This window comes from Triturus cristatus, chromosome 3_2 (genome assembly GCF_964204655.1).
Source record: "Triturus cristatus chromosome 3_2, aTriCri1.1, whole genome shotgun sequence".
Classification (NCBI taxonomy): Eukaryota; Metazoa; Chordata; class Amphibia; order Caudata; family Salamandridae; genus Triturus; species Triturus cristatus.
This window is the reverse complement of record NC_140584.1, coordinates 276,570,901-276,587,600: the sequence shown is the minus strand read 5'-3', so window position 1 is coordinate 276,587,600 and position 16,700 is coordinate 276,570,901. Positions and strand designations below refer to the sequence as shown.

The 16,700-nt window shown below is 48.1% G+C and overlaps 1 protein-coding gene across 2 annotated transcripts in view; it reads left to right on the top strand.

Annotated features, from left to right (window-relative positions):
- PTPRU (protein tyrosine phosphatase receptor type U) overlaps nt 1-16,700 on the top strand; it is an 849,745-nt gene that overhangs the window by 754,748 nt on the left and 78,297 nt on the right. The window lies entirely within an intron of this gene.

The window sequence follows — 16,700 nt, the reverse complement described above, 5'->3', positions numbered from 1 at the left end:
AGCTCCGAGTGCGCGAGATGTCCCGGGGTGGGCAGTCGCCCTGGTCCCTTGGCTGTGAAGACACACCGGTAGCCTCACAGCTCCGAGTGCGCGAGATGTCCCGGGGTGGGCCCTCGCCCTGGTCCCTTGGCTGTGAAGACACACCGGTAGCCTCACAGCTCCGAGTGCGCGAGATGTCCCGGGGTGGGCAGTCGCCCTGGTCCCTTGGCTGTGAAGACACACCGGTAGCCTCACAGCTCCGAGTGCGCGAGATGTCCCGGGGTGGGCAGTCGCCCTGGTCCCTTGGCTGTGAAGGCACACCGGTAGCCTCACAGCTCCGAGTGCGCGAGATGTCCCGGGGTGGGCCCTCGCCCTGGTCCCTTGGCTGTGAAGGCACACCGGTAGCCTCACAGCTCCGAGTGCACGAGATGTCCCGGGGTGGGCCCTCGCCCTGGTCCCTTGGCTGTGAAGGCACACCGGTAGCCTCACAGCTCCGAGTGCGCGAGATGTCCCGGGGTGGGCAGTCGCCCTGGTCCCTTGGCTGTGAAGACACACCGGTAGCCTCACAGCTCTGAGTGCGCGAGATGTCCCGGGGTGGGCAGTCGCCCTGGTCCCTTGGCTGTGAAGGCACACCGGTAGCCTCACAGCTCCGAGTGCGCGAGATGTCCCGGGGTGGGCCCTCGCCCTGGTCCCTTGGCTGTGAAGGCACACCGGTAGCCTCACAGCTCCGAGTGCGCGAGATGTCCCGGGGTGGGCCCTCGCCCTGGTCCCTTGGCTGTGAAGACACACCGGTAGCCTCACAGCTCCGAGTGCGCGAGATGTCCCGGGGTGGGCAGTCGCCCTGGTCCCTTGGCTGTGAAGACACACCGGTAGCCTCACAGCTCCGAGTGCGCGAGATGTCCCGGGGTGGGCCCTCGCCCTGGTCCCTTGGCTGTGAAGACACACCGGTAGCCTCACAGCTCCGAGTGCGCGAGATGTCCCGGGGTGGGCCCTTGCCCTGGTCCCTTGGCTGTGAAGGCACACCGGTAGCCTCACAGCTCCGAGTGCGCGAGATGTCCCGGGGTGGGCAGTCGCCCTGGTCCCTTGGCTGTGAAGACACACCGGTAGCCTCACAGCTCCGAGTGCGCGAGATGTCCCGGGGTGGGCCCTTGCCCTGGTCCCTTGGCTGTGAAGGCACACCGGTAGCCTCACAGCTCCGAGTGCGCGAGATGTCCCGGGGTGGGCCCTCGCCCTGGTCCCTTGGCTGTGAAGGCACACCGGTAGCCTCACAGCTCCGAGTGCGCGAGATGTCCCGGGGTGGGCACTCGCCCTGGTCCCTTGGCTGTGAAGACACACCGGTAGCCTCACAGCTCCGAGTGCGCGAGATGTCCCGGGGTGGGCACTCGCCCTGGTCCCTTGGCTGTGAAGGCACACCGGTAGCCTCACAGCTCCGAGTGCGCGAGATGTACCGGGGTGGGCACTCGCCCTGGTCCCTTGGCTGTGAAGGCACACCGGTAGCCTCACAGCTCCGAGTGCGCGAGATGTCCCGGGGTGGGCACTCGCCCTGGTCCCTTGGCTGTGAAGACACACCGGTAGCCTCACAGCTCCGAGTGCGCGAGATGTCCCGGGGTGGGCACTCGCCCTGGTCCCTTGGCTGTGAAGGCACACCGGTAGCCTCACAGCTCCGAGTGCGCGAGATGTACCGGGGTGGGCACTCGCCCTGGTCCCTTGGCTGTGAAGACACACCGGTAGCCTCACAGCTCCGAGTGCGCGAGATGTCCCGGGGTGGGCACTCGCCCTGGTCCCTTGGCTGTGAAGGCACACCGGTAGCCTCACAGCTCCGAGTGCGCGAGATGTACCGGGGTGGGCCTGCTAATGGAGCCGGCTCTGTAACGTCAGCAGGGTGTAAACGCCTCTCGCCGAGATCGGCGCGAGCCCCCGGGGCGCCTCCATAATGAATGATTTGGCACAAGGCGTCTTGGCCGCCTTTGCGCTTCATTATCTCTCTGAAGTGCTTTTCCTATCGTGCAGCTGACATTTCTCGTTGGCATCAAAAGGAGCCTGTCTTCTGCAATCTGTCCTACGTTTTTCTCATTCTCTCTCAAGAGTCTTTGAATAAACTGCCCAGAGTTGTACAAAATCACGAACGCAAATGGCGTTCAAGTTCTTAAACTTTAGCAAATGCCATCGTAAGCCAGAGCCGACTAATTCATTATTCGGAAGCCAGCTGAGGTTTGTGACGAAGAGGGGGCTATGCAAACACGTGCGCAGACTCGTCTCCATTACACCCAGGGCATAAGCCCTAAATAAAAAAGAAGCGGGGGGACTAACCAAGTCGGCTAGTTTGCAAGTGACATCGCGGTGCGTGACATCACAGCATGTGACATCATGGAGCGTGGCATCACAGGAAGTGACATTACAACCTATGCCCTCACAGGGAGTGACATCACAAGAAGTGAAAGCAGATCTTAAGACCTCACACATGTTTAGCAGGTTTTTTATGAGTACATTTGAGAGCAATACACTATATAACAAATGATTATTTGTGTAAATACTGGGACAGACCAACACATCTGACATTAGTACAGTGCCTGCATGTACATGCAGGGACTGAAAAAAGTCAAAATAATACCTCTCTTTAGTACCCTTGAAGCAGTAACAAGCTGTGCGCCTTTTCATTGCATTTGCATCTAGGTGTGAGGCTCCAGACAGCTCCCAGCCAGGATACTCAATCATAAAGAGGCCCCTTAACTTTGGCTTTGTTATGGGCCCAGCTGGAATTTGATAAGACACCTGGCCGGCATCTGCTGCTCAGAATGAAAGCAGACAACGTCCAGGCTCTCCTGAATCTGTCCACTGGTGTAACGAAACTTGAGGGGCCCCCCCTGCAAGGTACGTGGAGGGGCCATCTCCAGACTCAATCAGGGGCTCTCCAGCCAGAGTATTGTGCTGAGAGGGGCCTCTGGAGCTTGGGGGCCCCCATACCATGGAGTCTGCGGGGGCCTGTGTTACGCCACTGATATGTGTCCCGGTGTCACCTGGACAAGTTCAGCATGTTCCAGTGGGTCCCAATTTCTTGGCACGGGAGACAGCGTCTACCCTGTGAAAAGAGTGGTTAGACCCCGCCTGCCCTCAACTCGTGCCCGGATCATACCCCATTTCGCTACACTGCCCTATAGCTCTCTACGGTGGGACGACGACGAGGTGGACTCTAATGAACATAAACAGTGTCGGCCATCTTGGAAGCAGAACTTGTCTCAGACATACAAGCAAACATTTGGAAAAAAGAAAGAGGAAGATTTTGAAAAAAAAATGGGAGACCTATTTTCAACATTGACGTATAATGAAGTAAAAGCGGTTGCAGGCGGGAGACAGATACAAATTAAGGCATTTTGTGCTAAAAAAAATGGTAAGTCTTCTGCCTGAATCGGGTTTGTTGGATTGTGCGACTTGGAGAGCTTAGAACTCCTTCACAAATGCACACAGGCGCGCAGTGCCTATTGGGCTGGGGGAGCATTAGTTTGCCCCGCTCCTCAGTAACTTTGGTTATCTCGGCAAGCATGAGAGCTGCTTATTGCACCCCACCTCCAGCAGCAAATGGACAGTAAGAGAAGGCTACGGCACTCTAGCTATAACAAATGACAGAATGAAAGCCACATATGGATGTTTTTAAGAAAGTGAGGTTCAGTCATAGGACAGAAACAGGTGGATTTTTTCATTCCTAAGGAAAAGTATAACAATCATTTGCAATGCAACAGCTTAAACTCTTGCAAGTGCGAAACCTATTGCATTGCATACTACTAGTGCCCATGCAGCCCTTTCACATTCATGAAGGCCGTGCCCCTTTCTTTAGACAAGCCGTGTCTAAAGAAAGGGACGTGTCTGACATTAAAGTGAAACTGTGGCATGGGGTGTTTGAGAAAAAAGTATCTATTTGTCAAGTTGACAAACAGATTTTTTTTTGGTAAAAGCGGCCATGCCGCGCTTTCACTTTAATGTCAGCCGCGCACCTTTCTTTAGTCACGGTTTGTGTAACGAAAGGGGTGAGGCCTCTATGAATATGAAAGTGCCGCATGGGCACAAGTAAACAAAATATAAATAAATAAGTAAGCACGGCCGCTATATTGAAAGTGAACCACGCTGTTAAAATAAATAAATAAAAAAACACAGCCACTATAGTTAAAGCGGACCACCATTAGTAAACAAAATAAAAGCCGGTGGCGTGCTGCAAGGTAGTGGGTGGAATAGGGGCAAATCATTAAATAAAATAGTGCTGAGAGCCAAGATAAAGCAGACTGTGTAACACGACAAGTAAAAGGTCCAGGCGTTATGGGAGGTAACAAATGCAGACAAGGCAGTACCAAGGAGGGACTAACAAGCCTAATAATGAAATGGAAGCCAGCATTTACGAAGGACAATGACACATGCCGATTACAAATATGGGCGGGTAGTGGGCTGGGCTTCAAGTCCATACTCCACTACTGCATGCCTCGCAGCAGCACATGCGCTGCTCAGACTCGACCTAAAAAAGAGAGTGCATGAACTTAAAATGCAACTGTCAACAATTATTGCTTATTATGAATGCACTAATGGGCGTCTGCAGACATTTTACCGGGAGGACGTGGGGAGGGGCTCCATTTTAATGCCATCCCTCCTACATCCATTTTGGACAATGTCAAAGGGCAGGAGCATAGTCATTAAGGGGCAAGTGGAAAATCCAGGGTGGGGCAAGCGCTCTCCCCCCCCTTGCAGATGCCCATGAATGCCCTGTTAATTCCAATATGTGCGGTAGCTCCTGTTACTGCATACATCATATTCCTGAGCAATGTGTTTTTTTGAATAGGGTGAATAGGCCACTTCTACACCTCTGAGGCGGAAGCCGGAGGCACTCTTCACTCATCATTTTATAAATCATTATTTTTGTGTTGCACTGATTTAAAAACTTGCCTAATCGCCCCTGAGCTCCTGAGCACTTAGAGCCAGCAGACACCCCACGAGCAGCGGAGCTAGCGCTGCTTCGCGGGACAGCTGGTGGAAAGGCCGCCATCGCGGCATTCGTGAGGCCACGCCCACCTCGTTGGCCACGCCCACTCCCCCGCCTTTTAGTAGCGCTGAGTAAAAGCGCAGGTAGCCACTTCTACACCTCTGAGGCGGAAGCCGGAGGCACTCTTCACTCGTCATTTTATAAATCATTATTTTTGTGTTGCACTGATTTTAAAAACTTGCCTAATCGCCCCTGAGCTCCTGAGCACTTAGAGCCAGCAGACACCCCACGAGCAGCGGAGCTAGCGCTGCTTCGCGGGACAGCTGGTGGAAAGGCCGCCATCGCGGCATTCGTGAGGCCACGTTCACCTCGTTGGCCACGCCTACCCTCTCCCCTAAATGTGCCAACCACGCAAGCGCAGCGGACGAGCGCAGCGGGAGCGCCGTTTGCGCGCCGAAGGTGCGCCTAAGGCAAGCCCGTCTGCGCCCGTCCGCGACCTGCAGCGGCCCAGGCCCCGTCCCCCTGTCCAAACCATTTTAGAACAACGTGGAATTCTAAACTACACAATGCAGACGCTACTACAGCTGAATAAGAGGCTGCCGCCAGAATGTGAACACATGCTGCAGGTGGAAAAATGGCCCCTGAAGTGTGTGGGATGTGGACATACATTCCTCAGAGACCAAGCGACGAATAAGGAAGGTAACGAATTATCTGCCTTATTACTAAACTGCCGATCGATGAAACGCCATAGTTTGAACATCTATGACCTACTGTTAGATGACAAACCCGACCTAGTCTTCTTGACAGAGACATGGCTGGATGATCAATCCATCCCTGATATCTTAGAGGCCCTTCCTCCCGGCTTCAATATTCTTCACATTAACAGAGGGGATCAAAGAGGGGGGGGGGGGATAGCCATTATTCACAATAGTGACTTACCAGTCTCTCTTGAACCGACTTCCATTAATAAATGCGAAGCGGGACTTTTCTCTATCACGGTGAGCCCCAACTGCACCATTAAGGGCTACCTTATCTATCGTCCTCCTGGTGTAGCTACTGCGTTCATTGAAAGCCTCCTGGAAGCTCTAACGCATTCTGCTTTACGCCATAATAAATTTATGATTGTAGGAGACCTCAACGTGCACCTGGACGATGTCAACTGCAGGGAGGCCGCTTCCTTAATTAATGAACTCAGAACCCTTATGCTTGTTTTAGCTGACAATAGAGCCACTCATCAAGCAGGACATTTGTTGGACCCAATTTTTACTAACTGGGAAGACATAAGTGTCTCTGCTCCGACTAAGATTCTGTGGTCAGATCACTATGTGATCCCATTTAAATTGAGGAAACTTCCCAACAGGGGGCCCTTACAGAAACCTCCCGTCATTAGACGCAGGGACTGGAGAAAATTCAGCCACAACGCTTTCAGTCAAGCCCTTGAACAGAACCCTCCTAAGCTCAGCGACAACTTGGTAGAGGCGTACAAGATATTCGAAGATTGGGTGCAAGGTGCGCTGGATAATGTAGCCCCTTGGACTCATAAAGCCATGGCGCGGAGCACGAAATCTGCTCCTTGGTTCACCGCTGAGCTGCGCGCCGCTAAAACCAAGTGCAAAACCATGGAGCGTAGATGGAGAGTGGAATATGCCCCCTCACTACGCGAAGCCTATAAGAGTGAACTAAGGTTCTACCACAACCAGATCAGGAAAGCTAAAAGAGAGTACTATAATAAACGGATAGACTGTGCGGAGAACACATCTAAAGAGCTTTTTATGATTCTAAAAGAACTCTCAGCCCCTCCAGCGAGTTCAGGGGAAGTCCCCCCCACGACTGAGTCATGCAATGACATCGCAGACTTCTTTATAGGGAAGGTAGAAAAAATCTATGCATCGTTTCAGACTAACTCTGAAACTATAAATCCCGACCCTAACTGTGGAAAGAAGGTCAGGGAAGAACTTAGGAAATTTGTGGTTCCCCAAACTGAGGAGCTTATCAATATCCTATCGAACATTCACTCAGGCTCTCCCCTTGATGCAGTACCAGCGAGAATTCTTCGAAATCATATCCCGCTGGTAGCGAAGCACATAGGTAACTTGGCTTCACTGTCTTTCCAGGAATGTTCAGTTCCGGATAGCTGGAAACTGGCCCAAGTCGTTCCAATAAAAAAGAAAGCCCACATAAGCATCACGCAATTAGACAACCTGAGACCAATCTCCCTCCTCCCCTACTGTGTGAAGGTAGTAGAAAAATTGGTCAACCGACAGCTGGTGAGCTTTGTGGAGGAAAACATGCTCCTTCACATGTCTCAATCGGGATTTAGAGCCAAACACTCGACAGAGACCGCCCTCCTCCTATCAACAGAACTGCTACGAAGTAAGGCGGATAAGGGTCACACGGCCGCACTGGTCCTATTGGACTTAAGTGCGGCGTTTGATACCGTATCACACCCCGTATTACTTGACCGCTTGAATGAAAAGGGAATAACCGGTCCTGCACATGAGTGGCTGGTCTCCTTCCTTAACAACAGGAGATTTCAAGTGCACTGCCCACCATGTAAATCTAGTGTAAGATGTCTTAGGCAAGGGGTTCCTCAGGGCTCAATCTTGAGCCCCACTCTATTTAATTTGTACATGGAACCCCTTGCCAAATTGGTGGAGTCATATGGTGTTGCAATAGTCTCTTATGCAGACGACACACAACTGGTGATCAATCTAGCCCGTGATCCAGTTGTGGACGCTGAGAATTTCTCGGCCTGCTTGGTGGCACTCGACGGCTGGATGAAACAAAACTGTCTCCGCCTCAATGGTAATAAGATGGAAGTTCTTATTGTAGGCCCCTGCCCTTCCATTTGGACCTCTGCCTGGTGGCCCACGGAACTGGGCTTGGTTCCGGCCCCAGCAGACACAGTCAAAAACCTTGGCTTTCTTCTCGACTCTAAGCTAGCATACACCAATCATGTTGGGAAGGTTGCCGGAAAATGCTATGGACTCCTGAAGGTCCTGAGGAAAGTCCTGGACCTTTTGCCCCCCAGCTCCAGAAAAACTATGGTACACGCCTTGGTCACCTCCCACCTAGACTATGGGAATTCCCTTCTATGCGGACTTAGCAATAAAGGCCTAGCACAGTTACAACGCGTCCAGAACGCAGCTGCTAGATTGGTCCTTAACCTCCCTAGGAGAGCCTCTGGGAAACATGCATTACGCTCCCTCCACTGGCTCCCAATAAAAGAACGAATCAAATTTAAAACTATGTGTATAACCCACCGTATAGCTCACAAAAAAGCACCTCCTTATCTTCAGGACCTGCTTCCAGTCTATCGTCCCTCACGTCCTCTGAGGTCGATGGGCAGCATGCTTTTAGTGGCGCCTCGTATACATAGAGCAAGGATGGGAGGTCGTTCCTTTAGACATCATGCCAGCAATGACTGGAATAACCTACCCATCGATTTGAGGATGGAGCCGTCTGAAACCAGGTTCAGACAGAGGCTGAAAACCAACCTCTTCCCCAAGCTAACTTCAGCATAGCAGGCCAGGCTCTCCTTCTGTGATCCAGCTGATGAGATGTAGATAGGGCTGTCAGCGCGGGGACGCACTGTTCTCTGTGCAACCATGCACTTAACAAATGTCATTAACCTAACCTAACCTAACCTTAAACAATAGGGACATTGTAAAAATGTCCCCTCTGCAGTTTTCTCCAGGTACATTTTGTCAGACCAAGCCTGCTAGAATATACTGAAGGAGTATGCCTAGTCATTACCAGAACACTGAACATGCAGATTTGGTACAGAAAGCACTAAAATATGCACATCATTACCCATTTTAGGTGAAAGTGTGCAATAGGTGAACTATAACGCAGCCAGTACATTTCCGAAACCCAAAGTATCAGATTTTACCAGCAACAATAAATATTCCAACCAATTCCAAGGCATTCATAATTGCTGCCTTAATGGCCTTAACAAGAAAAAATATTTAAATGGAAACTTGGACAAAATAAATATTGTATTTTGATGATCAGGTGAGTGGCCATGTACCTGCCCCTTTCCCTGGGCCTTGCCTTGACTCTCCTTCTTTTAACCAGCTATAATTTAGGGTGCTGAACCCACTGTCTTTCTCCCACCCTCTGGGCTCTTGCCTTGGATTTAGGTTCAGTCTGTTGGTACCCTACTAAACCAGTACGTTTGCGTACAATTTGTAAGTCCATATGTGCATTTTTCTTTTTTGCATGTGAGCTGTTAATACCATTGAAAATGCCAAGGTAAAACGTCTTGGAAGTCCAGTGGAATCCGCAATTCTTTTTAAAAAAGGGAGAAGGAGAATCTGGGCCTGTTTGTTGTTGTTTTTTTCTTGGCTCTGTCTTATTTTTTGTTTTCCATGTCTGCACTGACTAGGCTTTGCCCTAATCTGAGGGTCACACGAGTCACCTTTTGCTTACCCCTTAACCTAACTCTACATAACCTTTTTGCACCAGGATGTCCAGCCAGGGCATCAAGGAGCAAGGTGAAAAGCTGAGCATTTGAGGGCTTCTTCCCTTTTTGGGCCATCAAGGGCTGAGGGAAAGAACTCCTCCCCCTTCACCCAGCCCTTTATTCCTGCTCTTGGCACCCCATCTCACTAAATATTTCTGAGATTGTTATTGCTGGTTGTATAATCGTTACTTCTCGGTTGGTTCTGGTGGACTCTCCAGAGCATACCATTACTGGTTGTTTAATACCCATTTTCATGGGTTGCACCCTGCCCCTTCTCACAGGACAACTCAAAACTCATCAAAAAGATGGTTATATATTCTTCTTCAGAAAATGCTTTATTCGATTTTAGAAAATTGATAAAACCATAAAAGCAACAGTTAAAAAGACAAATTCATATAGAGTATACATTTAAAAGATATTCCATAAATAAGCAGTAATCACATCAATATATAATTTCATTATTTTTGTTAAAACTGGCAAGTTATGGATTTCCATTTCCTCAGAATACTTTTTAAAAGGCCGGTCATAATACCAATACAGTACCCATTATCCAGTGTTTGTAAGAATAGGAAAGCCGGACGGCATTGTCGCCATGCTCCCTGCTTCAGATATGGCGTAATCCATCTTGCACGTTCCCTAACATAAAATGTACAAAAAAAAGATCACGTCCATTGTTGTTTGTAAAGAAAGATTATTGCATGGGCAGTGGCAAAGATCCCTAGACCAGTCTTTACAGCTGGAAAAGTTACCATGCGATGGAAGCTATCAAACCTAAACCCAGTCAAAATATATCTATCAAAACCCCCTATACAGCAGACTAGGTAAGGTTGGATACAATTGCCGGCCAGAGTCATTTGGTGCTGAACCACAGATTTTTTATTAATTTCCACTGCAAATCTGAGTGACTCGAAATGATTCAAGCATAGCGTTTTCAGATCTTTTCTGGATATGGAACAGATGGAATCTGGCTTAACATAAAACTCAGGTCGATTCAAATTATTTAATTGTTTTCTAACATAGTTTAACCAGGGAAATTTTCTAACCTGATCCAAACCCATTGAATCCTTGATGATTTTGCGATTCAACCCTAAACTAGGGGAGGTCCAGACTCTGTGCCAGAGTAAAATAGGTTGCATTTTAATAACGTCAGAAATATGCGAAATTCCCAGTTCACTATGACAATTAAAAACAGATGTGCTCTGAGGAAGTGCTAGGATAAACCTTAAAAAAGCATTTTCTACCACTTGTATAGTTGCCACATCATATAAACCCCAAACCCCCGCCCCATAGAGTGCAATACTTATACATTTTGCTTGATAGATTTTAATAAGGATCCCCAGGGGCTTTTTTCCCAATTCTTTTGAAAAATTAATTACTGCCGCAGTCGACCGCTTGAACAGAAGGGTCCTGCTCTTGACTGCTGGTCCCCAGGAGCCTGTGTCCTCAAGCAAGATGCCAAGATAGGAGAACGTTTTGGTGGGTTCAATTTTACCACTCCAAGCTGCTAAGCTTCTACATTTGTTCTTCCCCTTCCCACATGTCATCACAAATGTTTTCTTTACATTGAGTTTCAGTCCCTTATTGGCCATAAACTCAATGTAGGTGGAAAGGGCTCTCTGTAAGCCAATCTGGGTTCTAGCCATTGACACCGCGTCATCTGCGTAGAGAAGGGAGACAATCTGCTTGTTGTTAAATCTCAGAGAATCTCTCGCGCTGGCCCCCAGTTCCTCTTCCAATACGTTGGTATATAATGAGAAGAGGAACGGGGCCAGAACGCAGCCTTGCCTAACACCCCTCTCCACGCGAAAAGACTTGGTGCACTCTCCCTTAAGTCCATGTCTCACCTTTACCGAGGCCCCCGCGTATAGTTGTCTCAAGAATTGCACAATTGTGGGTTCTATCCTTAAGTCCTCTAAGATTTTCCATAGCTTACTATGGTCCACACAATCAAAGGCGGTGGTAAGATCTACAAATACCGCAAACAGTTGCCCTGTCTTAGCTTGAGTGTATTTCCCATGCATTATAGTGAAATTTAAAACCTGTTCGATAGTGCCCATCCCCTCCCTAAAACTGTATTGGACCGGGCTCAAAATATTGTTTTCTTCAGCCCACGATTGAAGCTTATTTAACACGACCCTTCCTGCAATTTTCATAAACGAGTCTAAAAGAGATATGGGTCTGTAGCACGCTGGGTTATCCCGGTCCCCTTTTTTAAAAATAGGTATTATGACTGACTCGGACCAGGATTTAATAAAACCCTTTGCACAGCATGCTTCTAAGACTCGTGTTAGCAGAGGAGCCCAGAGTTCAATTGTTGTTTTGTATAGGTCTACAGGAATCCCATCAGGGCCTGGGGCCTTGCTTCCTTTGCTCGCATTTATAGCCGCCAGAACTTCACCATGGGAGAAGTTGATATCAATCGGTAAAAAAGCGGGTTGATCTCCCGAGTGATCCAATTCATGGTCTTGGATTGTAATCTCGCTGTCCTTATTTCCATATACATTGGAAAAGAAGTCGATCCATGATTTTTCATCGATCACTACCTCTACCTTCGCACTCTCGCTATTAGCAAAAAAAGGTGCCTAAACTGCCTGCCAAAAAGAAGAACAGTCCCTACGCAATGAGGCCTCATAAAGATTGTTCCATGCCTGCTCCTTAATTTCTTTCTTGCCTTTTTTCCTAGCAAGATTGTAAGCCTTCCTGCAAGCTCTGATTTCCTCACAGTCCCTCTCTGGGTTTTGAAGTGCGGCCTTTAGGAGGGAATACGTTTTGGTACACAAGCTAACAAACCATCTGTAACTCCTATTAGGTGGCATCTTACAGCGAAAACTCAGAATGTTTTGTACAACCTGCGTAATTTGAGAAAACACTTTAAGAATATCCATATTATATATTCACTATTCCTATGGGTTGCTACCTGCCACTCCCGGGTGGACACCTCAGAGCATACATTATACCTGTTTGCATATTGGATGCTCCTCTGCCACTCCCAGGTGGGGTCCTTAGATTGCATGTATAGTGCCATTCCGGGTTGCTCCTGGGTTGCGCCTCTGCTGCCCACGTCTGGAATTTTCAGCGCACATTGTGTGACTGGTAGTATAATAGTTTATGTGTTGCCACTCCTGGGTGGACTCCTCAGAGTATATACTAACACTGGTGTATAATGCCCATTCTTATAGGTTGCTCCCCTACTATGTTATATGTATTTCTAAAGCGCACTATCACATGCGAGGGTACCCTAGCGCTGAGCAGGTGTGTGTGCTTAGCCCTGACTATGGTAGGTTTAACTGAAAAGTCAGGTCTTCAGCTTCTTGCAGACTTCAAGAAGAGAGGAGGAGACTATGATGTGGAGTGGGAGGCTGTTCCATGTTTTAGGAGCCATGTAAGAGAACGCCTGTCCTCTTGATCTGGTTCTGTGCATGCATGGGATGTGTGCAAGTAGGAGTCCTGCAGAGCAGAGGTGTTTGGGTTTTTGGTGGAATGAGATGCAATTGTTCGGATAGGTGGGGCCTAAGTTGTGTAGTGCCTTGAATGTGGGTGTGAGGAGTTTGAAATTAGTGCTTTTGGGTATTATGAGCAAGCGTAGCTCCCTTAGGTGTTGTGTGATGCGAGTTCTTTGTGGAAGATTGAGGCTGAATGTGGCTTTCGAGTTCGGATGGTATGTAGTCTTCTAGAGAGTTGCTTGGTAATCCTGGTGTACAGCTTGTTACCGTAGTCCATCTTACATGTGACTAGAGCACGAGTGACAGTTTTTCTGGTGTTGCTTGAGAGTCATTTGAACTTCTTTTCCATAGCATCTTCAGGGTGTAAAACCAGGATGCATTGACTGCGTTGGCTTGTGCGGTGATGTTCAATTTGCTGTAGATTATTATTCTGAGGTTCCTGGCATGGGTGCAGGGCGTCGATGTGGGTCCAAGTTTTGCTGGCCACCAGCTGGATGCCCATGGTGAGGTGTTCTTGCCGAAGATCACCACTCTGTCTTATCAGTGTTGAGCTTGTAACAGTTGGCTTTCATTCAGTTAGCGACTTTGGTCATTCAGGCTGAGAACTTGTTTATTTTTATGGGTGTCTTGTCTAAGAAGGAGAGTATGAGTTGTGAGTCATCGGCGTTGGAGAGGATGTTGATGTAATGTGCACAGATAGCATTCGCCAGAGGGATCGTCTATGCATTGAAGAGGGTGGGGGCTGAGTAATGAACCTTGAGGCATGCAGATGAGTTTGTGGGTTTTCTTGGAGTAAGGTACTAGGCTGACAGCTTGTGTCCTATTCATAAAGAAGGAGCAGATCCAGTGGAGAGTGGTTCCTTGGATGCCAATCTTGTGCAGGCCGCTGAAGAGAATGGGTGTGAGACTGTGTCAAATGCTTCAGAGAGCCCCAGGAGAATGCGGGCTCCTCTGTCAAGAATTATGCTGATGTTGCCTGTGAGTGCTGTTTCTGCACTGTGATTGGGCCTGAATCTGGACTATGTGGTGTCAAGGAGCAGGTGGTTGATGAGGTGGTCGGTGAGGCATTGGATGATTAGTTTCTCTAAGACCTTTGCTGAGTATTGTAGGAGGGAGAAAGGTCTGTAGTTGGAAAGCGTGACTGGGTCAGTGGATGGTTTCTTGTGCAGTGGCATGTTTCCAGGTGTCCGGGAATGTGGCTGAATCGATGGAGGTAGCATGTTACTGCTTCTCTGCCACTCCTAGGTCAGCTAGTCAGAGCTTATAATTAATGGAAGTTGTGGGTAGTTTTTTTTTTTTTCAACTGAGTTTTATATAGCGCAAACTTGACCCAAATGGGGTATCAGAGCGCTTTACATAGCACCAGTTGCATTACATGAGGACACATTCATTTTTGTTAGGCACGGGGAGATTTAGTGATTTGCCCAGAATCACAGGATGTTCAGCGTCATTGCCGAGGCTCGAACCCAGTTCCCCAGATTCCAGGTCGACCGCCCTAGCCGTTAGGCCAACTCCTCTCCCCTCTTTCCTTTGTTTTGTATACAGTGTGGCTAATCTATATTATAAAGACAAAACCAAAGATCGTAAATGTCTGTTGTCTATTATCACACATTTGTCCTACACCCATACTCATGCGCTGCTGCATGTTTGCTGCTACATGGTCCGAGCAATCGCTATCATACACCGATGATACTAAAGTACTTTCAAAGCAAACACAAGGAGATGATGGACAGAGCGCTGAAACTTTTCAGACACGCACCCCCAGTAACAGATCTGGGTTGAGTCCATCATCGTTTTTTAGCTCACTTCGTCACCCCAGTTCGGACACAGCTATATGAAAATCAGTCTTACCCCTGTGCCTCATGGGAACAGTCCAGCCCGAACTGCCAAGCCATGTCTTCCCCGGACTGGAAACAAGCATCCTGGGACCGGCTCATCAGCCTTGCTAACTTGAATCCGGTGGCAAAGTGAGCAAGGGACCCACGTCTGGGCATACCCTGCCAACTTAGGCCGAACAAAGCAAACACAAGGAGAGGATGGACGGAGTGCTGAAACTTTTCAGACATTTACCCCCAGTCACAGATCTGGTTTGAATCCATCATCATTCGCCACCCCAGTTCAGATAGCTATATGCAAATCAGTCTTGACCCTGTGCCTCATGGGATGTGTCCAGCCTGAACTGCCAAGCCATGTCTTCCCTGGACCGGAAACAAGCATCCTGGGACATGTTTTGGGGTAACCCCCCTCATCAGCCAGCCAGCTTAAATCCAGTGGCAAAGTGAGCAAGGGACCCACGTCCGGGCATACCCTGCCAGCTTAGAGCTAACAAAGCAAACACAAGGAGATGTTGGACGGAGCGCTGAAACTTTTCAGACACTCACCCCGAGTCACAGATCTGGGTTGAATCCATCATCGTTCTTTAGCTCACTTCGCCTTGTGTTTACTAAAGTACTTTCCACATAGACCACAATGTAGTCCCATACTTTCACTACATACATAGATTATCATCTAATGCTTGAGTGTTCTGTCTTTCACTTCTTTTTGCTTCCATGCGTGCCTTCGTGCAGCAACTAAACATGGTAAGATCACAGCTTTAGTTTCAACGTACATATCAAAACCTTACCAATACAGGCCACATGAGGCATATATTCTTCTAATTAGGCAATCCTATGGAACCTGTCCGAAGATCTGGTTCAGGGCTTCGTTATGGGTATAAAGTGCTATAAAACTGCTACTACATTTTTTTCAATACGTCATGTTCTTTCAATGTTTCAGATACATGCACAGGACATGGATCTGTTTATATGTGCAGTATTGTGCCTTCTGAAGTGAAATGGGAGAAACATGCAGGGGAAGGGTTCTAATCCCTAAATGTCCACTTGAAACATCCCCTTTCTCAGGATAATATGAAGAAATTAATCACAAATAGTCCAGGTCATCAAGTATTACATACCCTGGTGCTTTGAGGAAGAGGAATGTAGGGTGGTAGTAAGTTTATTTTACGAGGTCAGACAGTGTGATGTAAAAATGAGTATAATGTGGGATAGGAGGAAGGTTGGGTAAGATGAGGACAGGAAGGGCTAATGTAATAAGTATGTGTTAGGAAAGAAACATAAGGGTATGAGGCCTATATTGACCGAAAAGCATAACATGTGTTTCGCTTCACCATGAGTATTTTTAAACTTTAACATATCTCAAAATACTTTGCAGTGAAAAAGAACCAAGCAGCAAGTAATATTAGTCGCACCTCACCTCTTATTTCTCAAATATCCCCACACATCTGTCCATATATGGTGCACATTCTATCAGTCCCTGCCGCTCTTGAGAACTTTTGCCATACAGAACACGAAATAATATAGATATAGTGGTGCACCCAAAATTGCCGGCAGGAATTCTAAGGTCAGTTACCAGTGAATACCTAATGCCATGAAGAAGCCCACTGTGTGGACAAAACGCATTGGCTTTAACTTCTGGATTATGGAAAAAAAAGAACATGTTGGAAAAATACAAATAATGGAAGACATGGAAAATTGAAGGACTCGAGTGGACTTTGTTTCGTTTTGATCTTGATCCAATTTTGGGTGCACCACTATGTCTATAATATTTCAAAATACCCACAGTACTGAACTAGGGCTTTACCAAACTCTACTTTAAAGATTCCAGTGATGATATTGTGCTGTGCTTATGGGTCGCCTGCTAGGCACTGGAAACGAAGGAGTGAAATGTTGAGAAGAGAGCGCGCACACAGCATCCCTATTGGTTTCTATATTTCCCCCTGTGATCTCACAAAATTGAAAGAAACAGTCCCTTCTAGGCTGATCTCGGGAGTTTTTTTTAAAATAATGACCAC